Source organism: Heliangelus exortis, chromosome 3, assembly GCF_036169615.1.
Source record: "Heliangelus exortis chromosome 3, bHelExo1.hap1, whole genome shotgun sequence".
Lineage (NCBI taxonomy): Eukaryota > Metazoa > Chordata > Aves > Apodiformes > Trochilidae > Heliangelus > Heliangelus exortis.
Window position 1 is genome coordinate 91,040,413 of NC_092424.1, and position 27,314 is coordinate 91,067,726.

At 36.8% G+C, this 27,314-nt stretch overlaps 1 long non-coding RNA gene across 2 annotated transcripts; it reads right to left on the reverse strand.

The window, feature by feature from the left end:
* Window positions 1-1,601: 1,601 nt before the first annotated feature.
* Window positions 1,602-8,801, reverse strand: LOC139795120 (uncharacterized). Of its 2 annotated transcripts, none has more exons than XR_011725387.1 (3): window positions 8,227-8,801; window positions 3,285-3,498; window positions 1,602-1,897 (listed from the first exon to the last, which is right to left on the reverse strand). It is a non-coding gene; the product is annotated as an uncharacterized lncRNA (long non-coding RNA). The 2 variants fall into 2 exon arrangements; XR_011725388.1 differs by lacking the exon at window positions 8,227-8,801 and adding an exon at window positions 4,350-6,458.
* Window positions 8,802-27,314: the final 18,513 nt, after the last annotated feature.

Below are 27,314 nucleotides of genomic sequence, written 5' to 3' on the forward strand. Positions count from 1 at the left end.
AAAATTAACATCATTCACAGTCAGGTTGCTGGTAAAAATATTCACTAATGTATAGCCAAGAGTCTTTCTAACTGATTACCTTGCAGAAAGATAATGAAGATTTTCCCCTTAAAATCATGATTTAAACATACACAGTGTCCATTTATTAGCTATTACATAAAAAGTATCTAATCAACACATGTTCTGTCAACTTTAAACAACTTTTAGCCTGTTCATTAAAAAGTCATGCAATGAAATTAAGTTCTTATGTAAGTCCAAGCAAACTACACCAGTACTATTGCACTAACATCCAGTTATTTGACAGGGCATGCTTTCAATAGATGTCTTTACTAACAGATGATTGGTATTAATTATATTTTCAGCCTCTAGAGTTCTTTCAATAAAGCTTTGGATCAGCTCCCATGTAATTTTACTCACAATTAATAACTAATTTTCAGGCCTGTCATTCTCTGGTCACATACTTTAGTCTTTCAAGTTCTGTAGCATGTAATTTTTCTTTTAGTTCTATTCTCCCTTGATCAATATCTAAAGATATAGTTTTATATAAAAGCAGTCAATAAAATCCTTTGCTCCTGTACTACATTGTCTCCTACTATAGATTATGAAAAAAGTAAAAGCATCATCATCTAAGTAACAACTCAATAAATGTTTTTTACTTGTGATTACCAAAGCCTTGCCACACAAACCCAGTACAATAACTGTGATTAAAATACACCATTTTTTGCTATCAAGCCAGCAGTGAGCAGTACCAGTGGAGATTTGCTAACGAGAACCCCTTGGTTTATTTTTCTCTTCCTCTGAAAATTGTGTACAAGGTTAGTTACAAATCAGAATTCATTTGAACAGGGCTTATTTTTTTCAGAAAATGGTATGTGGGCAAGAGGTGAACAATCATACAGTTTTCTGTTTTATGTAGGGCTACATCTTATAAGTTATGATTAAAATAAATGCTGCAGAAATATGAGTTCTGCTGGGTATTTTGAAAGCATGTACACTGCAGGAGCCTGAACATGAACAGCTCAAATATCAAGAAATCACTTAATAAGAGTTCAATGAGAAACGAAGCCTTGGGTCAGGTTTTGTTATTTTCATCCGTAGTTTCTGATATTTCCATGACACCAGAACTATGTGAGGTCATTTCAGAGAACTGTTCTCTGAATGTTAAGATGAATTCAAACTGCCTGGTGTTTTAGGGCCATTTCTACCACTGTGCTACTGCTCTCAAGGATTCTAGGTGTTAGATTCACCTGTTACTGAAGGTGGGAATTGAGCCTTTCTAACTTTTTACCTGCTTTCATTATAGAAAAAACATAGTGCTTTACTTGTCTGGTAGAACCAGAGTATTTATTTTGCCTTTCACAGAGAGCAAAGTCCTATCCTATTGAAAGGGGCAGGACTTATGTCACTGACTTCATCAGCTAGAAATACATCCCAAGCTGCAAGAACACCATCAGAGTTCAAGACTTTCTGCTTAGCTACTTTGTCTTCCAAGGCCAAGATAATTCAATTATTTGTTAAATATTCCTTTATTTTAATATTTCAACAGAAAAGGGACTGATTAAATTTATTTATATTTTCTCTTTATAATTCTGTTTCTGGTTCTGTTGTTTAACAACTCATTTATTTTCATTCATCACAACATAACTTAGAGGTCTTCAAACATTCTTTGCTGATGTTATTGTGACAACTCGGTTGTAAAATCCATGCAGTGTTTTCAGATCATTTTGCATTTGGGGCTGGCTTTTGAGTGGTCAGTGACCTGAATTTTGCAGAGGACTCAGGACTGTGAGGTAGGATACTGTGGCATAGGAAGGAGGACTTGGTGGCCAGGTGGCTCCTCAGTGTTTTTACAACTGTGTTGCAGAAGGGATTGTGTAATAGCAGTTTTTGCAGCAGCCTGCTGGAGAAAATCAGATTTTTATTGATCAATAGATGAATAAAACAGAAAATAGCTTCAGTGGTAACTAAACAACATTATATGCAAAAGGACAGCAAGATATCTAATTATGATTATCTGAATACAGTCACATACCTGAATGAACTAGCATGATCCACCTGTCTTTTACAAGTGAAGCTAATGAAGCTGAACAAATAGCTTGTATTAATTTGATTAACAACACTCTCTGTCATTATTAGAGTCAAAAGTCAACATTTTTTCCATCAGGAAAGATGTACCCAATATAAGATAATTCCTACAACCAACCTAACTGGTTTTATGTAGGAAGTTTGAAAGAGTAGTCTTTTTTCCATTTCCATAGAAACCACTGCCTCATTTATCAAGAGCCTTCCCCCACCCTGGAGATCCTTCAGGAACAGACAGTTAATTAGTGAGGGCTCCATGGGGACTTTAACCATATTTTGTGGTTTTCCCTGTTCATTTTGCACCTCACAAGACAGAATTCTGTAGATAACTTTAAAAAGCAAGGGGTTTAGAGTTCTTTAGGAGAAAAATGTCTGCTTCATAAAATGCTAAAGAGAAGAAAATAGAGATGAAAGAAAAAAATATCTACAGCTCACTGATGCATACTGATGTTCTATTGACAACTGCATCACATAGGAAATCCAATTAGAATTTTAAACTGACTTTGAGGTTCATTAGTGGTTCAACACTAAAAATAATGTAATACTAAGGTTTTCACTCATCAGACTGTTTCTTTGCATTTATTCTCAAGTAATACCCTTCTTCTGTCTTGTTTTTTAGTCATTTTACATTTTTTGTGACACTTTCTGGAAGGAGTAAAAAGTAATAAGACTATAACAGGATTTATAAAACAAACCAAAAACATGCAGTTTAAAAATTATTTGTAAATCATATGAAGGATGCTTAAAGTTCAGTGTTGCATATAGATTCTACAGTCACTTCTTAGTTTGAAAATGCATAAATCTACAATTTTTTTTGAGACGGGAATGGGACAGGAGGAAGGAGGGACACTGGAAGGAGCATATATTTATATGGGTGTACAAAGAGAGGGCTAAGAGGAGGAGATGTTTTTGAAGATGTCTTGAGAGAGGATGTTTTGAACAGTTTTGGGTGAGGAGAGGGAGAAGGCCAGGTGGCTCTTAAAATCAGGGTGGCAGAGGAGGAGACCTTTATGGGATGCTGAACAGGAGGCATGAATCAGAAGGGTTCAGGCATGTCCAGAGGTCTGGGTAGGTGAATCAGAAGGGTTCAGGCATGTCCAGAGGTCTGGGTAGGAGAGAGGAGTCTGGATAGTGTCAGATTATGGATGTGTTTAGGAGACAGATGAAGGCAAGGGGTACTCTTTCTTCCCTCCTTCACTCACCATCTCCTTTAGTGCTCTTCCCCTTTCTTCTCTTAGCAGTCCTTTCACACCAGGAACAAACTCAAGCCATCTTCTTGGGCCTTGGAACTTATGTCATGGCTGGGGCTGTTTCCTTCGGGATGAAAGCGGGATGCTGCTAGGGTGGTTCTGCTGCTGAGAGCATCTCAAGATGAGCCGTGCAGTGAGGCTGGAGGAGCTGGGATGAACCAATTGTCTGTGTGGACAGACAGCAAGACATCTTCTCAGGCAGAGATGCAGCAGATGCCCTTCCCTGCACGCCAAGCCACTGCTGCCCTCACCTCTCCTCAGGTATAGCCCAAGCCTACTCGCCATCAAAAATGTCTGGAACTTAAATGTCTTTCCTGCAAACTGAATTCCTGCCTTCCCAGTTCTTTCTGTAGTGCTAGCCCTTCCCAATGGATCCTGGGTTTGTGCAGGGAGAAGTGGCAGGGCTTCATCAGCAAGCTCTGTGCCCTGGGACTGACTGCTCTGCCTTCAGCAGCTTTTAAGTAGCAAAGTAGAAAATGTAGGCTTGGATACTCTCAGGCCAAAGAGAGAAAACTTCTCACTTATAGATGATGGTTTTAAATATTAGACCACTTACATATTTCTAGAGAAGAAGGTAAATCTTCTTGATATATTTTGGGGAAAATAAAATTATTCTTTCCATTAGAACATACCTCAAATGTTTTTAGAAAAGCGATTCCTTCGTTCTACTACACCATTTCATTGCCCCTGAAAATTAGATTTTATTGAAGGAAATACAGTGTGCTGGTCTCAGTATCATTCAGGTACTGAGACATCAATTGCATGCTGTGAACTTCAGTGGAAACTGTGACCAATGTAGAAGGCGTTTAGCCCGGAAGAGAGCAATAAGGGCCCAGCATAGCAGAAAAAAAAAAAAAAAAAAAGAACTCTTCATAAATCCCAGGTTGCTGCCAGTCTCACAGTCACAAAAGCTTCAAGCAAGCTACAGCCAATGTCCAGCAGGCAGCTATTGTTGAGGAACATTAAATGGGAACACTTGATGTGAAGAGCTAGTCTAGCAGAAAGAGTTGCACTTACCTATGACTTTTAGAGCTACTTCTGCTGACAGCTCCCCATTTTCTTTGTGTTGTTCTTCCTTCTTAAAAAGCATAGCTAGGACAACAGCTCATTATCCCTTTTTGCAGCAGGACTTGTTTGTACTCAGAAAGGTAAAATGACCTCTATTAATTCATGACTCAAATGAACGATTAGTTCATCTGAGTTTTGACATTACTGGCATTAGGAAAGGCTTTGCATCTCTGAAAAGGCTCTGTTATGTGAGGAGAGAAAGCCTGAGGTAGACCCTTCAAAAGCTTTCCACCTGCCTCACTCAGAGTGTGAGTTGCTGACGTATCATTTGGAAAAAGTAAATCCTCATCTTTATGAGGTTATGGACACAAATGATGCTTCTGACAACTTTGACATGACCCAGATTATATCCTTTTAGTTTCCCCAAAACAAACTCCCTAGCTTTCTAGCCATACAGAAGATAAGTTACATTTTAAAATAAGGTTTTAATATAGTCAGAACAGGTCTGTTTAAACACCAGCATGTTTGGGTTTACCTGGAATGTAAATGTCTTTATAATTTAGTGCAATCTAGTTCTTTCAAACTTATTCTCATCTGAACCATTAGAGTATGTAAATCAAGCTATACCACCATGCTGAACCTGCAGGAGGTTGTGAGTACAGCATTCTGCTCATGAGTGGTGAAAGTTAAGCCACTCGAATTCATCCCGAATTCATAATTATCAATTGTGCCTCATATTATATATATCCCAACAGAGCTTATTAAAAAGAAGAAAATATGCAGGTAGGTTTAAGAATAATTTTTACTAAAATATATCCTATTAAATATAATGCAAGGGATAATTTCTCTCCATTAGCTATTACATAGTTCTTTGTAACCATGGGAGAAGAAAAGGAAAAAATCCACAAGAGCTGCTTGGGGCATTTTTCCTTCTAAATCTATTGTAAAAACTTTTCAGTTTTTGGCAGGAAGTTTGACATTTGCATACAAAGAAAAAAAATAATTATGATTTTGTTCATTAAAATAAGAAATAAAGAGGTGAGAGTTATTTTTTTAAAAAAAGAAAACTGAGCATATTCTAGATTTTGGTCTATAATATCTGATGGACTAACAGTACAAGAAAACATATGCAGTTCAGTTCCAAAATCATTTGAATGGTCTCCTTGAGGATTCTAAAAGACAGCAAAGTCAAATAATTAAACTATGTCAAACAGTGCTCAAATATTATTTCCCAGAGTTTTGAAAGCGAGGGAGAGAAATCTGAATTATGTTGTTAATTAAGTAGAGTCATACAGGACATGCTGTAACTATTTCTCAAAGTACTACAATAAATGCAACCTCATCCTCAAGCACCAAAAAATGTCATTCTCATCATTCATCTGGGAGAAGCATCTGAGAAAGACATGACTAAAGATCCCAGTAGAACTGAAAAAAAAAAAAAGAGAAAACTAAACCAAAGTGGAGCATCATTTCATAACTCCCACGTACAAAAATGCAGAATAGAAATAATCAGAAAGTAATTGTATTCAAGAGTGGAGGAAGGTCAAATCCTCAAAATGTATCACAAAGAGGTGAGGACAAAACAGGTATTTCATTATTTTTTGACAGTTTGTGATGGTTCACACAGATCTTAAAGATTCAGTACAATCCTGATCTTCTGTATGAACAAAATTAGTCAAAAAGGTGGCAACAACATCTGAAGATGTGAGAGAGCTTTAAGAGCTACTAAAAAACCCAAACCCATCGGCTAAAAAAACCCCAAGAAGATTATGATAAAAATATAAAAGATCACAAACAGCAGAGATTTGGGGGAAGTTAACAGGGGTGGATAACTTTCCATTTGTCACAATATCTTGGGGAAAACTTATGAGATGATGAGCTAGAAGATTTATGGTTAAAAAGAAATATTTTTTTCCTGTGCAGTGTATAATAGAACATAGAATTCATTGACAGAACAGAATATAATGAAATTCAAGAAAGGAAATAAATGGAAGATAGGTCCATTGCTGAGAATTAAACCTGTAACTATTTCCTACATAAAAGATCCTTGGATAACCAGGAGCTGTATGAATTTTCTATAAAAAAAAGATCCCTTTATCCATGCATGGTAAATTCTCTTTCTCTCAAAGACGTCAAGAAAATAAAATAAAAAAACAAAAACAAAACCTTTGGTTTTAGAGTAACTACAGGAATAAATAAAAAAAAAAAATAGGAAAATAAAAAGAAGAAAAGCAGAATATAAGAGGTTTAAAATAGTAAAATCAGAGTTGGATCTGCTCTGCACACATCCTTTCACAAAGGTATTAGCAGCTAATACTAGGCCAGCCTGGAGGCAAAACAGAGAAAAGGACATGCAGGAGGCCCAGATGCATGCACAGATTGCTGAAATAAAAGTGAGAGAAAACCAGCCCAGCACTGTTCCTATCATCTGTACTGTTTCATTCCTAGCAGGCTTCCAGGTACAGGAGGGGTAGTTTTAGGGCTATGGCAACTATTAGACAATCCCCAGGAAATGTCTGAGAAGCAGCATGAGCTGTTCCAGTACTATTTCCAATTTGAAATTTGGACAGAGCTGGAATGCTTGGATCAGGGAAGGGAGCTGAGCTGTGGCAAGCTGCACTACAGCATAACAGGCTCAATGTTTTGGTATGGATACATGGGATCACAGGGATTCCCATTAAGCTTTTCAGTAAAGTGGATGGGTTGTTTGCTGTTCACAAGCTCAGAAGTAGCTGGACAAGGAATTCCCAAGACTACAAAATCATTCAGGATATAAGATGAAAAGTTGAGAAGAATATAGCCAGGATCTCAGTATGTTATTATGATGGGGCTGAAAAAAAGTTTGCACTACAACAGACTTCCTTGTGGATGTGTGCAGGTGTCTTCTTGTTATCACAGAAAAGAGAACTAGAGGATAGAAGGGTTCATCAGTATTGTTTGAGATTCAGTGGAAATAAAACCCACATCATTGTTCTTGGAACAGAAGCAAGAAGGATGGATACAAGTAGAAAAAATGTTTTCATGGCTGACATGGCAAGTGAGTTACACAGTCTTTTCAGAAAAACAAGGTTGGGAAGTTTGTTGGTTTTGGTGGTTTTTTTTTATCTTAGGATGCATTGGGTGTGCTAAACATTCCTCTAGAAGAGAAGGAAAAGGCCTGGCCTGCTTCCACACTTTCTCCTCTCCTCTTTAAGACCATACAAAGGCACAATTCTTGTTAGAGACTGGACAGAGCACTGCCTATTTACCTCGTTTATCTCAGCGTTTATACTGGCTGAGTATCAGGCAGTTGTCCCACCTCCAGCCATAGTATCTGTAGTTCTTGAATTCAAGGTGCAGCTGAGGTGCTGGAGTATATGCATTCCTATATGTATGAAAAAAATTCACACAAACAGTCATTTCTTCTTCAATGTTGTGTTCCTATTTAAATTTCACAGCAACAGGCAAGGGAAATGAAAACCTCTCTAGCCTCCACCCATAAATAGATGACTCTATACAGATCAACAGAAGAAAATCCAGTTTATAATGAACATATAACAGAGGTGTAGCAACCTTGACACAGATCTTTGTACAAGGAACTAAATATTTTCCTGAAGCCTGACAATCACCCAGGCTTCTCCTTACCTTCTTTATTTTTACAGCTTGGGCCAAAACTACACACTTGACAATAAGCCCACTGCAAAGAGAGTCTACTGGGCCTATGAGATCTTCTTTTCATTCATTGTCCATTTGAAGAAGAAGAGTAATATCTTCCAAACATATTCCTTTTTTGACAACAGGATGAGGTCACTAAGTTAATTATGTAAATCCCTGACATAATTTCTCCTTCCTAGCTCAAAGAACAAGAATACTTAACCGCTGTCAACTTTTAGTCAACACCACTCACCAGGAGGAATGGGTTGATGTGAAGAACCCAGAGCTGTAGCACAGTGTGCATGCCAGGGTTGTTTCCGCATCCCCACGCTCACTTAAAAGGGAGTCCTGTTGTCATCAGAACAGCTACAGCTGAATAAAGCAGAATTAAAGCTGAGGTTGTGGAAAATCCAGCAGCAGCATCAGAGCTACACATATGGCCAGCGGGCATAAACCAGCCATTTCCAGCAGAGATGAGAACTATGAATAAATATGCCCTTTACACATACAACTGAGAGGATTTTCTAAGGTATCTGTTGCCCTCTTTGTTGGCATGATGGTAGCAATGGACAGTAGCAGTTTGAATGGCTAACCTGACCAGAGCCTTGCAGTATTGTTAGAGACAGTAATCTGAATTTATGAAGAGCTTCTTCAACCTACCCATTCAGCTCGCTTAGTTCCAGTATCTGCATAAAGTGGGAAAGAAAGTTGCACTCCAATGCCAGAGGAGCTCTTTCTCATAGGCCCACTAATTTCAGTAGGTTTTCTCTCTGAAAACACCATACCATCCTGAGAAACAACTGCTTGAACTAGCTCAAATTGGATCACTTTGACTGTTTTGGACAGAAAAAAAAAAAAAAAAAAAAAAAAAAAGAAAAAGAAAAAGGAAAAGAAAAGAAAAAGAAAAGAAAAAGAAAAAGAAAAAGAAAAAGAAAGAGAAAAAGAAAAAGAAAAAGAAAAAGAAAAAGAAAAAGAAAAAGAAAAAGAAAAAGAAAAAGAAAAAGAAAAAGAAAAAGAAAAAGAAAAAGAAAAAGAAAAAGAAAAAGAGAAAGAAAAAGAAAAGAAAAAGAAAAAGAAAAAGAAAGAAAAAGAAAAAGAAAAAGAAAAAGAAAAAGAAAAAGAAAAAGAAAAAGAAAAAGAAAAAGAAAAAGAAAAAAAAGAAAAAGAAAAAGAAAAAGAAAAAGAAAAAGAAAAAGAAAAAGAAAAAGAAAAAGAAAAAGAAAAAGAAAAAGAAAAAGAAAAAGAAAAAGAAAAAGAAAAAGAAAAAGAAAAAGAAAAAGAAAAAGAAAAAGAAAGAGAAAGGGGGAGCGGGAGGGGCAAGGGGATGGGAACCTTCTTAAGCTACTTTTCAATATGTTTAATGTTTATTTAAACTAATAGGTGTGGGAGAAGCCATCCTCTGAGTATTTTTATTCTGTGGTGACACAAAATAGCAAGTGCCAAATACCAAGCATAAAAGCATACTAATGAAAGAAGTCAGCAGAGTCCCATTTTGTTGAACGAGAGCAGGTACTAATTATAGACCTCGCAGTAACTGAGCTCCCAAGAACTAGCAAGTATAATATTAAAATTCAAATGGTGCATTGTTTCCTGATTCTTATATGTTCAGATATTTAAACTAAAGTCATGTCAGAAATTATTTTTCTTTTTATTTTAAGAAATGTTTTCCTACATTTCATATTAAAGTGTGTTTTATCTGTAAATACAGGTGAGAACATACGGCAGTAGAAGAGGCATTTCAGTCATATCAGAATTAAAACTATGAAAATATCCATGGAACTAAAGAAAAAACAAGCTTGAAGCAAACATGCTACATCAAGACAAACCAGTGGAGCTCCAGTCACTGGTATGAATTTTTCATTAGTGTGTAGCAGCAAGCCCACTTCTGCTTCAAGGGGCAAATGAGAAAAGCCATTCCATTGCCACAGAAGTTGCAGATGCCTTGGTTACTCTTGAATTATACACTCAGGTCCCATGTGAGTACATTCAGATATACTTCATTGTTGAGTGCACTTTGCCACAGGTAAAACCTTTGCTCTACCCAAGCCTACCTGGCACTCAGGTGAGGCACCACTGTGCCCAAGTCTCTTTGAGACCTCTGCCTGGCCTTCAGACATCTTTCATGCTTGTGCTATAACAGCCACATGAACATTAGTCTATGTATGAATAGATTAATTATTTTAATAAACTAAGACATGATCTTGTCACTGAAACCCCTTAGAATTTTCTGTTTAGTGAGTGTGGGATTTGCCTTAACACGTTGCCACTAAAAGTTCAAGTGCCGATATAAACTATATCACCTCGAAGACACTTCCAGAAAATGATTAATTTCACATACCATGAACACCTTTCAGATGCTCTTTTTTCTCTATTGAGAAGGAGCTCAAGTGGCTCACTTTGGCTATTTGTTTTTACACTTTGGTTTCTTGAATTTATTTATTTTGTGTATAAATTAGTTCTATACAGAAAGAGTTGGTTGTTTTGTTACCAGTAGTCACTGGACAAGCAATATGCTGTCAGAACCTCAATATTAAGAAGTCATAACCTTAATACTATGAAAAATACCTTAACACAGAGAATCAAACAACTCAACATTTTTTTTTGTTGAATCTCACACAATCAGCCTCGGTCCCTCAATCCAGCCTGTCGAGGTCTTTCTGTGGAGCCTTCCTACCCTCAGGCAGATCAACACTCCCACCCAATTGGTACCATCTGCAAATTTACTGAGTGTCCCCTCAATCCCTTCATCCAGATCTGTGAGAAGGATATTAAGGAGAACTGGCCCTAGTAATTAGCCCAGGGGAGCAGCACTTGTGACCAGCCTCTAGCTGGATTTAACTCCATTTACCACAACACTGTGGGCCTGGCCAGCCAGCCAGTGTTTTACCCAGTGAAGAGTTCACTGTATATGAGCCACATGTCACCAGTTTATCCAGGAGAATGCTGAGAGAGACAGTGTTGAAGGTTTTACTAAGGTCCATGTAAACAACATTCACAGCCTTTCCATAACCAACTAAGCAAATCACCTTGACTAGAAGGAGCCTACATTTGTTAAGCAGAGCCTGCCTTTCATACATCATATCCAAGCATTTAAATATAGATCTGTCCTGTCCTCACAAAACAAAAAATTATTAGTTTGTTATTTTTTACTTTCTTACCCCAAATCCAAAGTTCATGAGAAAACTTGTGATTAATTTTTGGTTATCCTTGTTTCACAGGAAGCAGCCAGGGCTGTGCTCTACTGCCATGTAAAACTTCTGTTTAACACCTTTCCTTTGAGGTGTGGGCTGGGTGCTGAACATGACCATGGTGATGGCCAGCAATGGAGATTCCCAGGCAGCCAGGGCCTGTTTCTGTAGTAAGTGTGACACCAGTCTGCACTCAGGAGACATAAAACAAGTACTAACAGCATCATTTCACCCAGTGCCTTGGCAGATCAATGAGCTGCTGCCATTTCTAACAACTGGAGCAGATGCTCTATCACTGTCACGACATCTGAAGCATTTCTGTAGTCCAGTTTGATGTCACTGGTACATTAATCTCTCTGGCCTGATTTATGTTGTTAGATGTGGAGTTTGGGACTACACAGATATAATGTATTACCAAGGAGAGCTCAAAGCTATCAGGGCTGCACACAAACAAAATGGAGAGTCAGATGCAATTGTTTGAGGAATATGAGAGAAAAAGTTTCACACCTTGTTTGCTTGGATTTTTTTTTTCTTTCTGCCAGTATCTACTTCAATCAAGTTGACATGTACCTTGAGGTATCTGTTCTTCCTCCACAGGTCATTCAATAGTAATGTGTCATGCAAGTTGTTTCATTATGATTTAAGTGCACTTTTATTATCAGAGGTCCATTTCTGCCCTGCTAAATCTGATTAAATCACACATGAATTCCCAAAAATATTCTGAAAGGGCTTAAAAATATAAAAGATATAAATCATTTTGTGGATTAAGTTTTAGAAATCAGAGTAACTTCAGACTCTGAAGTTACTCTCCTTAGAGCTTAGATTTTATAGAGAGAAAGTATTTGAGAGAGGTCCCATTTGCCTCAAGTTGTCAGAAAGAATACTGATCATTGGCAGTCTATAGTCAAAAATATAAGCCCTCTCTCCCTCCTACTCTTTTGTATGATGCCACGTTTCTGACAGATTATAGGATGTTAGCAGCTGTAGAAGCAAGAGATGTTTTGGGGAGTTATGTGTGTATTAATACATTTTTTACATTCTTTAGGATTCATTGTAGAGTTTGCCATCCACATGCAAGTTGGCAGATCTGAACTAGCTAATGTCTTTTTTTCTGTACTTAATGTCTTTCTGACTTGTAAAACCTAGTTGGTGCAAGTCTACTGGTGTTTCTGTGTTTAAAACCAACCCTCTCTCTGGGGTCAAGACATCTGAAGTAACATGAGAGAAGGAAGGAAAAAAGGGTGTGATGAAGAAGAAAGAATTTCTATAGCCTTTGGTTCCCACGTTAAAAAAGGGATTTTTCCTAAAATTTCACAGAACAGGTTTCAAGAGAGAACATAACACATCGTGCAACATTTCAAAGAAAGTTTGAGGTGTCATAAATGCATTATCAGAAGATACATGATAGGGGTTAATCAACACATCATTTTTCTTGATCTTGATCTGATTTCAGACATTTATAACAGAAAGTGAGGTATTTTATTTTGCATAACTATATTTCCTAGCAACAGTTTTAGACCACACATGCTCAATGGGCATTCAGCTTTTCCTTTAGACCTGAGTCATTGCTGAGTTTCCCCCTGTGATGTGTAAAAAACTCTTAATTTCTTTGTTAGCTGTCTTTCAGATACCACTTTCTTGCTAACTTCTTATCATGAACTAGTTTCCTGTTGTATGTGATTCACTTTATGAAAATTCTTTATTTCCTTTTCAACTTTTTCTGCCAAAAAACTTTAGTCAATCTTATAATTAAGTTTATCCAAAGACTGTGGTTTTTTTGGTTGCACAGCATTTAATTGAATAAGTAAAGATAGTTAATGAAAAATATTATTTGAAATTAATTTGGGGAGAAGAACATTGGAGGAGGCAGAGAACAAAGCAAGAAACAAGAAAGTGTGTTTTGACAAGTAATGTGAGGAAGTAAAAGCTGTGATGGAAACTGAGGCAGCAGTGAAAGCAACCCAAAAATTTAAGCATGTGTTATCCTTGAGTAGATGTAAGCAAGTCATACAAAAAAATTATCATGTGTCATGTTTTCGGTTTCCATGTGCTTTGGAAAATAGGGATAGAGCTGAGGAAGAGTGGATATTTGAAGAAACAAGAGAGAAGAGATAAAGTTTTCAGGGACAACTGAGCCCTTTTAGATACCTGCTGAAAAACAATGTTGGGAAAACATATTTGCTCAAGAACTAAAGATTTATGAGCAAGGCCAAGGAGTGTGGTATCTGGTGGAGCAAACAAAGAGAGCTATTGACTGTCAGGTTAGATAAGAGAACTAATCCATATTCTGCTTTGACACAATGAGTCACAGAAAGCCACCAACTTCAGCAACAATCAAGATGGTATTAATTTTTAAATGCCAAAAATAATCATTCTAAGATTAGAGGATGGACAGAGAGGGAAGCATACTGCATGAATAAGGATGAAACTTCCATTTAAGCAGACTTTTATGTTATGTGTGGTTTACATTCCTATACCTATAACCCCAAAACATCTGAGGTTTCTTATTTCACTGGCTGACCTTCATTCATTGCCTTTGAATCTGTTGTATATTTTAAACAACCTTAGGAGTTCCTGTGGTCTTTATAAAAATTACCTAGGTAGAACAAAGTATCCTGTCAAATACTTGGCATCACCACATCCCAGTCTGGTATTTATAAGAATACCATAATCTCTTTTTAGGAAGCTTTCAGTTCAAGAAGCCAAACACACCAAATAAGCATATTTACAAAAATTGAAATCATGTATCAAAACCAAGCAATTTCTTTCCATTATCTATTGACTAAACTTCACCATTACATTTGTCAACAGATGAGTTTCTATTTTTTTTTACTTCCAAAGCAACTAACATAACAAAGGGAAGAGAGGGTAATAAAGAAAGTCAGATGGTTGTATAGATTTCAGATAAGAAGTGAAGGTACTTCTCTGACAAAGAAGTGAAGCACACACCAAACCCATGAACAGACAGTTTGGTTTCCTTATCAAACAAGAACGTAAATATTAGGGAAATAAGAGAAAAGTCAGTTAAGTTTTCTGCTTTCTATTACAGTGAAAGAAGCAAATGTTTCTGAATTAAATTGTGTTGGCTTGGTATTGCAGAAAAGAAGGTTTCCCTCATGCACTCTTGAATTCCACTGCTCAAAAACCTTGGAGTTTACCTGGAGCTAGCCAGGTAAAAGTGTTGGTAACATATTACCTTTTTTATACACACATGTATGTTTTGGCTTGCAATGAAACTGCAAATACTTAAATTTTTTTAAAAGCTCAGTTAATAGTCCATTTTTTTTTTTTTTTTTTTGACTGCGACCATGAATCTGATTTGAATTTCTCCCACTGGTCTGATTTTGAGTAACACATTATGCTTGAATATATCCTTGTTAATCTGTAAAGACTTCTGAACTGTCACCCCTTATCTGCTGGGATCTTTACCATGGACCTTGCGTGAACTTCCCCCTTCCCTCTTTCTATGAGCTTTTCACCATCTCCTGCATATCCTTAGATGCTTTCTTCATTTATATATGGATTTTGGTTTGTTATCTATTAAAAACCATGTATTTCTTTGCCCTAAACTGTCTTCTCTGCTAAGAGCTATTATTCTGTCAGTTTTTTTTTAAAATATCATCCCTATCACTAAGTGAAACAATGCCCATGTTGCTTAATTTTGGGTAATATCCAGTTCATCACTGCATTCCCAGAGGTATTCAGTGAAGTTTTCAAGTGAAGGAAAGAAATTTAATTTCAGGAATTTGCAGCTTGGGAACAAAATACTAAATTGAGGTGATCTCAAAAGAACTGTTGCAATGCTAGTTTGATTTCTTCAAAAGAGGAAAGATATTTATGTTTCCACCACTGTTGTGTTCAAAACCTCATTGCTCAAAAAAAGGTGTTTATAAGTAAGTATGGAGAGAGAGATGACATAGGGGCTTTTATTACATAGCAATGTTAAAACTTTGTGCATATTACAATAAAGACTTTGTCTTCCTTGGAGAATTTTGTCCAGCTGAGAGAATTCCACTATTTTGTAGACCAAGTTTCCCAATGATTTCTTCAATTTCTATTTTTCAAGTTCTGCTTCTGTACTTGACTAATACTAATTAGGGTGCTCTCTTTAAGCTCTCATCTGCTCCACCAAGTGTTTTAAAAAGTGCCAAGCACGCCATCCAAATTTTGTGTGCTGCTTCTGCCATCTCCTGTATATCTGTTTAATCTCTGAAAGTTTTGCAAAACAGAGAAGAGGAATAATTTACTACTTATCACCAAAACCAGTTTGAAAACACTAGCAATACTATAGACTGGTTCTTTCTCCACAAAAAATGAAACAAAACAAAACAAAACACAGAAACCCCCACAACCCCTGCTCATGATAAACTATTTGTATAGATTAGATATTTAGATGAAGAAAAATCTTTTCATGATATATCATGGCATTTTTACAAGGGTGAAATTTTTAACTACAGATCCAAAATAGGAAATATTTGAAGAAAGTCCTGACTTGGGAGGGTAACAATTTTTTTTACTTGATGTAGAACATTACGGTAGAGAGATTTCAGAACATTAAAAGCACAATGACAGATCTGAACACCGCTTGAAATGAATATTTATAGTTGCTGCAGAGTTCTCTCTAGAATTTAGTTGTGTTTGGATTTATGAGCCATTTGTGGTTCTGTTAAATGAGTTAAATACAGTAAACTAAAGCCCAATGAAGTTTTAAAGTTATTTATCCACTAGGAATCTAACTTCTATTGCCTGCTCAGGTCACCTACAAATGAATTTTTTCTTATCTGCTTATGAAAGGTCTCCTGAGCTTACCTAGCAAAATGCTTTACTCTTGTAGAAGACAATCTTCCTTCCCATCAGTCTCTCTGGGCCAGGGTAAAGCTTGTCTATAGGTTCCTTCTGTGAGCAGCACAGAAACAGGAAAATTCCATTAAAAGAAAGAAGGGAAGGAGGACTTTGCAGACGCATGGAAGACCAAGCGGACAAATGGGAAGAAAAACTGCATGTCCTTAAAACCTATTATGAAAAATTGGAAGAGGCAAGAAAGAAATAAAATAAAAGGAAATGAGGTGGTAGGAATTCGAGAGAAATTAAGAGGATATGGATGATCTAATACAAGATAAACCGTATACTCTGCACGAGTGTGACTGCTTTTGTCCTTAAACCACTGCAGTAGGGAAGATTTCCCCTACTAAGGTAGGGGATGGACCTCAGTCTTACTGCATTTCAGATTAAATATTGCTAAACATTCTTTTAGTAAAAGAATACATATACCTTACTTTACTGAAGCTACACGATGCAGTGTATCACAGCAACATCATGAGGAAAGGCTGTGGGATGAGATTTTAGGTGAAGGCAAACATAATGTGAAACTCCAGTCTCCTCTTATGCTTCTGCACAAGCCACAATGATTGGCACTTAAACACATATTGACCTGGTGTTCAGAGAAAAATAGAGAATAAAACTAAGCTTCTTAAGGGTAACTCAAGAAAAAAATGGTAATTTGAAGAGACCACTATTTTTAGATAAGAAAAACAGTCTCAAATTGTTCAGAAGGGCTGTATGATTACTGATGTACATACTCCAAAGATACCAGAGGAAATAAAATTTTCCTACACAAGACCTAAAATCTGCAGGAAGTTTATCATTTAAGAAACAACTTTTCCAAAAACTACATACAAATCTGTGACTCACCACCACCACAGTATTTTAAGAAGAATTTTAAGAAGTTGCTAATAAAATGTTGTGAATAAAGAAGCCCAAGCCTAGTGAGTTGCTTGCTTTCTCTCTCCCCCCTTCTGCCTTTCTTCTCGCCTTCCTAGGAAAGATTCCGAAGAGTTTATAAGGATGAAGCAGCACAGCTCTGAAGAGGCCAACAGAGAAAGCTCCTTAGCCCCCTTCAGGTTTTAATTGCTGGTCATGTTAAAGCTCTCTGTATAGAGTCTATTTGAAAATTCAGTGTAGGGAGTGAATTGTAGTCTTATTTAAATTAGTGGGAGTCTTATTATTAACACTGGAGCAGAATTTCATGCAGGGTATTTACTGTTGCCATCCCATTAAATAGCCCAACACCTTTTGTAATGTTCATCTGGAAACTTTCTAGTGGCACAGTGCAGCCAAATCTTTCATCCTGATCATGGCTGTGTCATATACCCACACTCAGTGTGAGGAAATCTGTGTGGACAGAGGTGCCCATAGTTACACATTTGCAAGGTGGCTTGGACTTCCATGAGTGAAAAGTGTTAAGTGACTCCTTGAGCATTCTTACTTAGTGCCTTGCATATAGAGGACCCCTAAATTCTTTGCAGACTTCAGTTTTGTGGGAATTTAAAATTATGTTTTGTTCTGTTCATTTTTACAGCCATCATCCTTGCAGCTATGGCTGAGTGCCTCTCAAGTCTAAAACAAAGTGGAGATAATTTTGCAGTTCTCTTGCTGCTAGGTTATATTTACTTACTGTAATTCCTATACAAATAATAGAGAAATACAATAAACATCCTAACTTGAATTATCACTTTGAATGTTTGTAGCTTTAAATCAGGCAAAAAGCTTCAAACAACTGGAATTGAAGAGTATAAAGAAATTGTATTTAAACATTTATCAGAATGCAGATACTTTTGGGTAATTAACATTCGACACCTGTTTATTAAATAGAAACTGTGCCATCCGAACAAAAATGCACTATTTTCCTTTCTTATAGAGTTATGCACTAATGTGCTTTAAAATTTCCCCAAAAAAGTAAAACTGAGAAGAGCAGTTATGGTGTCAGAATCAGTGTTCTGTGGAAGAGCAGAAATACTAGAAAAATTAAGCATCACAAGGGTATCCTTCATATATGTTTTTGTGCCACTTAAGATGTACAAAATCTGGGACAATGTACAAAATCTGTACAAAATGTACAAAATCTGGTTTTTATTCACTAAGCAGAAATTCTGTCAGTTCTTTCTTTTAGCCCAGCTAGTGACTCCAGAAGGGCACCCATGTGACAGGATTGCACTCTGTATTTGATGAAGAAAAACAAAGAGCAAGCCAGGCACGATGGGATGCTCTGTTTTCATCTGTTCTTCTGGTTTTTTCCCTTCATTTTCTCTCTCTTTCTTTCTTTTCCTATTCTGATTCTCCATTTAATTTGTTCATGCTCCTTTCAAGGCCCCTACCAAATCTTTATTAAATAGAAGATGAACTGTAACACCTAGATTCTCACCAGCTGGCAACAGCAGAGAGAGCCTTGCACATCTGAAAGTAACTGAAAGGCAACAGTTCATTGCAGAATGAGTCATGATCCAATATATTTATTCAGTCTATTAAAATTCCAGTGTATTTGACTAAGGGTTTGACTACTAATGAAAGTACACACCTTCACCCATACCATTCCCTTCAAACAGAAAAACTCTTGGGAAAAGTGAGGTTTTCTAAATTTCTCCAAGCACTTGCTGGAGAAAACAATAAAAGATACCAATGACAATTATAATAATTTTCAAGTCTGGCAGTTAGCCTAGTAGTTCATAATTTCTCTAGCTACCCATAATTAGAATTATTCATAAAACCTATGTTTTCTAACTAATTGGCTTTTTCCATGCCTATAGCACATTTTAACATTGGTCGTGAAACCAAATCCACAGCATATTATTTATTTTACAAATAGGCTGAGTGCTAGAGCAGAAGAGACAGATAGATGCAAAATATGGAAACTCTGCATTCTTTTGATCTGAATTTCAGAAGGAATTTCAGGCTCATTGGCTGCAGTATTGCAACAGGAGCTCCCTATTGATTCCTGTGGGAATAAACAAAAAGATTTCTGGGTGCTGTTGCTGGAGAACTGGCCACTTACAGGCAAAAAAGCAGCCAGAGCTACTCATCTGTCTTCTTCCTGGAGCTGCAAGAAATCAAAGTTAATAAAGGAAAAGAAGAGGAAGGAGAAGGAGAACCTGTCTCTTAAGGGCATGCCTGAATCCCACTCAGAAGCCATTAAGTCATCTAGCTCTGTTTTTCTTACCTGAATTTTCTCCCATTGAGAGATTAGAGCTGTCAAGAGATAATGCAGCAGGTGGACCATCTTCCTAAAGCACAGCAGAAAAGCTCATAGTGATTATAGCAGCCGAGGGGACATCACCAAAAACCATCACTTAAGACACAAGCATCCACTTTACTAGTCAACAAATGGCACAATTGTGCCTGCTGGGCCAAACTTTCCCTGCTACCCTTTCTGCTGTGATTGATCACAAGTGCTGTTCTGATTCAGAAAGTTTTCAAGGGATACAAACTGGTATTTGTACACACACTTGTGCTGCTGGAACAAAGCAGGCATCAAGATTAAATGAGTTGAGCCAGTACAGCTCCACTTCAAAAACCTTTCAAATGTCATCCAAAAAGGCTGATATTGGAAACCCTCTCTGCCTGTGTGCACATAACCTCCTTTCTGTTTCACTCACACGCATGAGGGCAGTTTGGAAAGTAAATTGTGAAAACTGGGAGGTCGGTAAAGAAATTGTCCCACTGGGTTCTGGCAAAGCCCAAGGTGCCTGGGGAGGCTGAAGCCAGCACAGGAACCAGAGGGGCCTGGGGAAAGGAGCACTTGGAGCAGCACCATTCCTGGGACAGAGGGCACATGAGAGCAGGAAGGCAGCAATTTTTCTCCCAGGTGTGGGAAGAGCACAGCATGAAGCTGAGCATGGGGCCAGTATAAAGATGAGAGCTGTGCAGTTTCCAGAGAGGTGTGTAGGGTATGAGGTGCTGCAGTTGTGGTGGGTCCAGCCACAGAGCCCAAGGTACTCAATGACAGGATGGGGAAGAGCAGCACCAGCAAAAAGCTTTAAACAAAGTGTCTCAAGATATTCTGTGGCCACATCTCCTGGAGTATAAACAATAACCTGAGTTCACTTAACATATTCTGCCAACTGATTCACTTATCTGACCCACAGTATTGATAATAGATTCTAGTCAAACACAAGCAAAATCTGTTACTTTTTTCCTAGATGTTACCTGCCTTTCACCTTTTCTAAGCAAAGGAAGAACTAATACTGTAGCCATATCATTTTAAATAAGTATTCATAAATATTCAAAACAAAACCAGGAGACACTATCTAGGAAGTAGTAGCTACACCTCAGGTGTCCCATAATGCTCAAAAAGTAAGTTTTCAGTGCTGCACTAAAGGTGTGAATCTGAGGATAAAGCTTGGTCTGATATAGTCTACATCACACACAAGTAAAGCTCAGAAGCCTCTCAACAACTTCTCTTTGAATTCTGACATGAATGCTTGAACAGCTGTAGTAGTTGCACAGGCTTTTAAAATGCCTTCCCTTAGGTCCTGTTTTGTGAGCATTAATACTCTCCCACAAATCTATTCTAAGGATTGCAGTCAGCTGGTGGGATTTAAAAATGTGGAATTATTCAGAGTCAGTTTCCCTTGTTACATCCCTACTTCATGAGTTTGTACAATACTGTCATACTTAACTGAGGTTGCTGCTATATGTGGTGCTTAGTGATTCAAAGCTTTTAAGATGCATATTTCTAATGAGATTTATGTAGTTTACCATGTAAGCATCTAACCCACTGTTTTTGAATGATCTCACACTTTTTTTCCCTCCATAAATATAAATTATCATAATGGAAATTAAGTAACTGAGTGGTAATACAAGTGTTTTTCTCAAAAACTATGACATTTCCCCAGGCAATTCAGTTGTAATTACACCCGGGAGTTTTCTTGTTTACCATTAGGATTACTTGGATTCTTCACAAGTCTTTAACTGTGTATCATGGATCCTCCACACAGAGTTTGGAGGATTAAAGGATTCTTTTTTATTGTTATTTTCTTGTCCTTCTGTTGACATTTTCATTTGCTGTTTGAGCACATGAACAAGTTTAATGGCCGCTTAACAAGTTTAAAACATTAGGTCATTATTTTTAAGTACTCATCTCTTTTTCTAAGGGTTTACATCATTACATGTAGAATAATAAAGCTCATTTATCTAGAAGGTAGAAGGCTAGGAAGGCAGAAAGATAAATGGAGAGTGAGCAATAGTAATGAGAAAAATTTAAGCCAAAGTCAATGCTGGAACAAGAATAGATAAATATAAATTGCCCATGAATAAGATTAAACTAAATATTAATATTTTTCTAATCTCTTAATTGCTGTCTGTTACAATCCTCAACAGACCCCTTAGCTTCTGATAAGGGTCATTAGTTTGTACCCATAAGAAAGCTGGGACGTGACAGCACCAGCTTTCAAACCCAGATTTTTTTTTACATTTATTTCTTATGTCTCTTGGCATTTGACAAGCCAATAATAGTAAAACAGAGAAATGTTTACTTGAGGTAACATTTAACAGCAACATTTGCAAGGATATCACTAAAATTAAAAAATGTAAGCTGCAATTTTAGACCACTAGAACCCTTCCTGGCTGCTTTAGTACCACCCTCCTAGTTATCCTTCAATGTCTCCAAGCATCTACTGGAAGTGCAGGACTCCTGGAGACATTCTGCTTCCCCTGCACCTCCCCATTTCTGCTTTCTCCTAACCTGCTCTCTTTGAGGGTTAGCTTTTGGACACCAATAGAAGATTTCTTAACTGGAAGTGGCTTATACAGATGTTTCAGTGTGGCTTCTCAAAACTAACTAGAAATCTGATATATGAATTCTATAAATAGTGTTGGGTAGCTCTTTCTGGAAGGGACAATCTCAGATACCTAAGAACTTTTCCATATACTTCTGATTAACTCTAACTGCCAATTATCCCCACCCAATCTGAACTATTAATTTATCCCACATGCGGACCTGGCATGAGTCATTCTTATATAAAATTTTACAAAGATATTAAATTTGTACGTGTTCACTTAGGCTTATAATCTCTAGTTCTAACACAAGTTTTCTATGGATTTCTTTGTCCTACATCCCTCTCCAGTATACAATTGCTAAAACAAAACCATGTAGTGTGGCCAGTCCTGTAAAAAAAAACAATCATCCCTTTGTGTATTTTCTAAACATGAGAGCTAAAACTTCTGTTCAGCATCAGTTAAATCCATCATCTGCATCACTACACTTGTTCATATATTACTTGTAGATGCACAATTATTCTGAGCCATTCAATACATTTTGCTGATGAAAGAGTAGTTCTTGTCTGTATTCCAGCAGAACCAGCGACGTGGCTTCACTCTGGACTTAATTGACCACAGAAGTAATACCATAAAACACACATTAAGAATTATCTACCTTCAGTTTTATTATTAAAATAATAGAAGTCAATGAAACAAACAATTGGATGGAGATTCAGATACTGCACATGGCTGCTAATACACCAAAAACAGCACTGAGACTTGACTCAGTGTCTGAGCCCTAGAGCTGAGTTCATGAGAATCCCTCCTGATTAAGGACTTTGGAAGTACAGTGTAAGGCTCCAACTCCTCATTTTACAATCTAGGGGTTTTTTTTACATAATTTGTTAACTTCATGATACCTAAGGTCACAATGTTCAGGGCATGACACAAACTGAATTAACTGTATAGGAAACATGGGATGACAACTGAGGGTATGCCATCAAAATTTTTTTTCCAAAGGCAGGTTTTGTTAGCATCAGCAGTAGGAATCTTTATATGAAAGCTTGCAAACTGAATGCATAGAAGCAGCTAATTGCTTTCATTTGAAAAACCTATTTGTACCTATTTGTAAATACTACCTGAGGACAGTGAATATTGACACTGCCTACATTAGGCATTTCAGTTTAGGTCTAAATTGGTAGCCTCATTGTCCTGAGATCTCTTTTCAGTGAGCTAGGCTAGAATTAGAAGCTTCTGCTCTGATTGACTCTCTGAAGTTATAGATCTCTGTCCATAAGCTATGCTGACAGAAAAAGAGACTCATAGATCAAGCTCTTAATGCTACATGACATGAGTAGTCCAGTTATCCTGAAGTGAGATAGATACTGAACTATTTTCACTATAAAAAGAGAAAAATACTTTCCAACAAAAGGTACCAAAAGGTGCTGTCCATGTGGTTAGTATATTTTTTTATCTCCTTTTCTGTTTCATGAGGCAAAGTGTTTTATTACACTAAACACAGGAGACATTTATTTCTAGAAAATCTATAGTTTCAATCAGTAGTAACATCTGCCCTTTAAAGTTTGAGACATGTAATAAAGTCTAGCAATATTTCTATATTACTGAAAATTACTGCTGACTGATGTACTGTTCAGTACTTCCATGAGAAAACAGACAGATAAAATAAGAGAAAAAAATAAGGTGATTTGAAAAGATAATGCCACTTAAAAATTGAATTATTTAAAACAAAAAAACCCTCCTTTTCAAAGCAGTCTTCTACTATTTAATTTACAAAAGGAAAATGAAATCAATATAACTTCCTGAAGAATTATTGAATTGATGATTAAAGGCTTAATGAAAATTTTATGACAAGGTTTTGTACAGATCATCAGTCTGCTTGACATCTCAAATATATAATCCAGTTATATTTAAGTATGAGATCCCTGTCTTTTTGGAATGACCTGTGAATTTAATGTCACTGTACTATTAAAAGTATGATATGCTTCTTATGTTTGCTTTGATTCATTTTTCTGTTCAGTCCTTGATTGTCAGAATGTTGGTTCTGTGAAAATTCAGTTTTGCGTAGCATTTTAACCTCTAAAAAAATCAATGTATCTTCCCATGCTTGTCGGGTTTTATAAATAAACTTACTGGAAAATAAAATCAATCCTCGTGCCTGCTTTGATTTGACATATGTCTTTTTATAGAGCAAATAGATACACTTATGGGTCCAGGTTTTCTGGTATGGATTGCTGTAATACATGTGGCTTAATGCAGACCCAGGAGCACAAAGGGGAGAAATATACAGATGCTGCATTTAGACACAGATATTGGCTTCCAGTACTGTACAATGGAAACAGTGCAGATAAAATAAACTTTTGGATTTCCAGGTCACCAGTCATCAAAAATATTTAGTAAGTCCTGGGCTTATTCTATGAGATAAATCTATAAGCCTTCCTGATGTTTCTTACATCTGTATCTAATATTTTTCCTTTTTCACCTCCAGATTTTTTCTTATTTTTAAAAAAGTATGGTAGGTGAAAGAGATTAGAAAAATAATAAAACTTTCCTTATAGCATTTTGGATTGCTCTGTATTGTTCCAGAAACTACAGCATCTCCTTACTTCTTGGTTTTCCTCTTGGTTTTAGTTTTCTTCTCCTCTTCTACTTTTGTCCTCTTCACTCCCTGTCTTTTCCCGATAAATAAAGGAAAACAGAAATCCTAAGCATTAGCACCCAAACAATTAGTAATCAAAGAGAATTTAGACAATAAATCATGTTAGAATCATAGAATTACCACAGTTGGAAAGGACCTTGAAGATTATCAAGCCCAACTGTCAGTCCTACACCACCATAACCACTAAATCATCTCCCAAAGAGCCACATCTACTTGAATTTTGAACACCCCCAGGGGTAGAAATTCCACTACCTCCCCGGATAACCTGTTCCAATGCTTCAGTACTCCTTTGATAGCCCTTGCTCTTAGTCATTGTCCTGGTTTGGGCCAAAGATACTTCAGTACCTCATATTCTCATCCAGTTGAAAATGCAACCTGTTGGCAAAATGTGGGCATTTTACTCTAAAGTTTGTTTAGACGTTGCAGCCTGCAATCACTGCCCAATGCTCTGTTCAGGAGAGCTTCCTCACTCCTGTGTGCACCCTCCCACCTCTCCTTCTTGTGCTGTGCACATCTTTTGGATGGGTCCAGCAGGTATGAATAATTTCCACCAGCTGTCTGATCATGCTGAGCTTTGCTCCAAATGTAAAGCCATCATTCACTGCCCTTTTGTTCTGCTATATCCCCTATGTTTTGATTTTTTTATTATGCTTACCAGTATGCCATGGGAATTTCAGAAAATATCTTGCAGCCTTCATACTAAAATACTTCATACTTCATGTACTAAAAAACCTTTGGCAGTTAAAAAAATAGATTATTTTGACTTTGGGGATCCTTGGGACTCAGGCTAAGAAAGGGATTTTTATAGAACTTAACTTGCTTGTTACACATAACTAAATAGAAGAGATTCAATATAACAAAGCCTTGAAAAAAAGGAATATAAAAGAGGAAAAGAAAACAGAGATGTATTATTAGTAGCCCACCCCAAAAATTCAGGTTTCTGATGAGGTAAATATTTACATTTTGGGTATTTATTCAAGCCTTGTACAGTTTGTATGAACCTGTGAAGTCTGCAGAACACCATGCTCAGATTCTGTGTGTAATATAATTTAAATATATCTGATGTAGGTTATTTAGAGACCAAGATTCATTTGTTGCATGAACTGGCTCCTAAGGGTTAAAAGACCAGATCCCTAGGAGGCAATATGTTCTACCTCTAGATAGAACATATTTCTGGCAGAAAGATACAGGAAAATAGGAATCTGAAAATGAAACTTAACATCTATTTCTACATCCTGAAGCAATGTTCAGCATTAATAAAGTTTGAAGATGATATTTATAATTTTAGACACATTCAGCCAGCCTACAAAGCCTTCGATATTAATGACTTTTCACCTGAAATGAAAAGCTAGTGGCTTCCTTGAAAAATTCATCCAGTGATTATATCAGAGAAAATAATGAAGATGACCATGTTGTATATTTAATGGCACCAGTTACAGTATGATTACCAGCATGTCGTAAACATTAAAAACTTACTGTGGTAGCACTTTAACCTAGGGAAAAAAAAAAAGGTAACAAATGCTCTGCTCAAACTTCAAGGATATTGGAGCCCCCCCAGTGAGGGACAATTGTCTCCACATTCAGATGCTACACTCATGTGAACACAAAATGAGCCCCTCGTGTTTGTCCAGATTGTACATCACCTTTGGTGTAAAAGTAGCTTAAATAGCAAACAAACAAAGCCCCCAGAACAATATCCAAAAGGGTTTGTATCAGTTCAGAGGGTGCAGTCACTTAGAGAGCAAAGTTTCATTCTTTGCAGAAGATAAAAGGTCATTGAAAAATCCCAACAGGATTAAGTGATTAAATAGAATTAAGATAAATTATTTCATTAAGAGTTCCATGATGCCTACACAGTTTTCCCCTTTTAGGCCCTGTGATGATAAAATCAAATCTTACAGAAATTTGTTCATTATATATGTTCATTACTTGTTCATATTACTTATTCAATAAATAACATTATAACTTTCTTTAAAAGGGTATATTAAATGAATGCTGTCATATCAGAAATCTGTTTAATGGCCATAGTTACAGCTGATGACGGTATCGCACCTGGTTTAGTGCTGCAAAATTAAAAGAAAACTAAAGAAGAGCCATTAAAAAAGGATTTAAAGCAAACAATTAAAATCATAAAAAGGGAAGCTGAGCTGACCCAGCTCTGCATTATGAAGAGGTAATAGTTGATATCAGAAGTCTGAAAGCACAAGCCGTGACAGGCAATTTAAACTATAGGTCTACTTGAATAAAATCCTACAAAATAATTCTGGTGTATGCAGCTGAAAATTCATAGAACTTTAAACACTGGATACTGAATAAAAAAGTACAACTGCCATCCTACTTAGATTCCTATTTTTTGCTGTGTTGGGACCCCTTCTCTTTCTTATTAGAAAGCATGGATGGAAAAAAAAGTGATTACAGTAGAAGGAGAGAGAAAGGGTAATAGGAGCACCAGGTGAAGGATATGCATCCGTTTTCTCATTTTATGTCACTTGTGGAAAAGCATTCAAATAGAGAAAAACCAAGAGATCAACAACATATGCTCAGCTTCTTTCAGTGTCAAATGATGTCTGACCACAACAGGGACAAATGTTTGATGGTGTCCTCAGCAAGGACATCCTTAGAGCAATGACAGGTCCTTCAGAGGTTCCCTACTAACTTTTTGTAAGGCTTTGAACAGATCACTTTCTTGGTTTTGCAAACATGCTGCTGCTGCATAAATTTCAAAGACCTTTTTATGTCATGATTAAAAACTTCTGACTATCTTGTTGGTAATTATATTAGTATCTTTTGGATAACACCATGATAAATGATTTAGAAGACATCAGATTAAGGAAATAATTTCAAGGTGTCCTTTCTCTCCAAAAAGAAATGTGCCTTCTGTACCTGAGGCAGAAATAGGGACTACAGGCATTTGTGTGCCTTTTGGGCACATATATCATTTCTGAG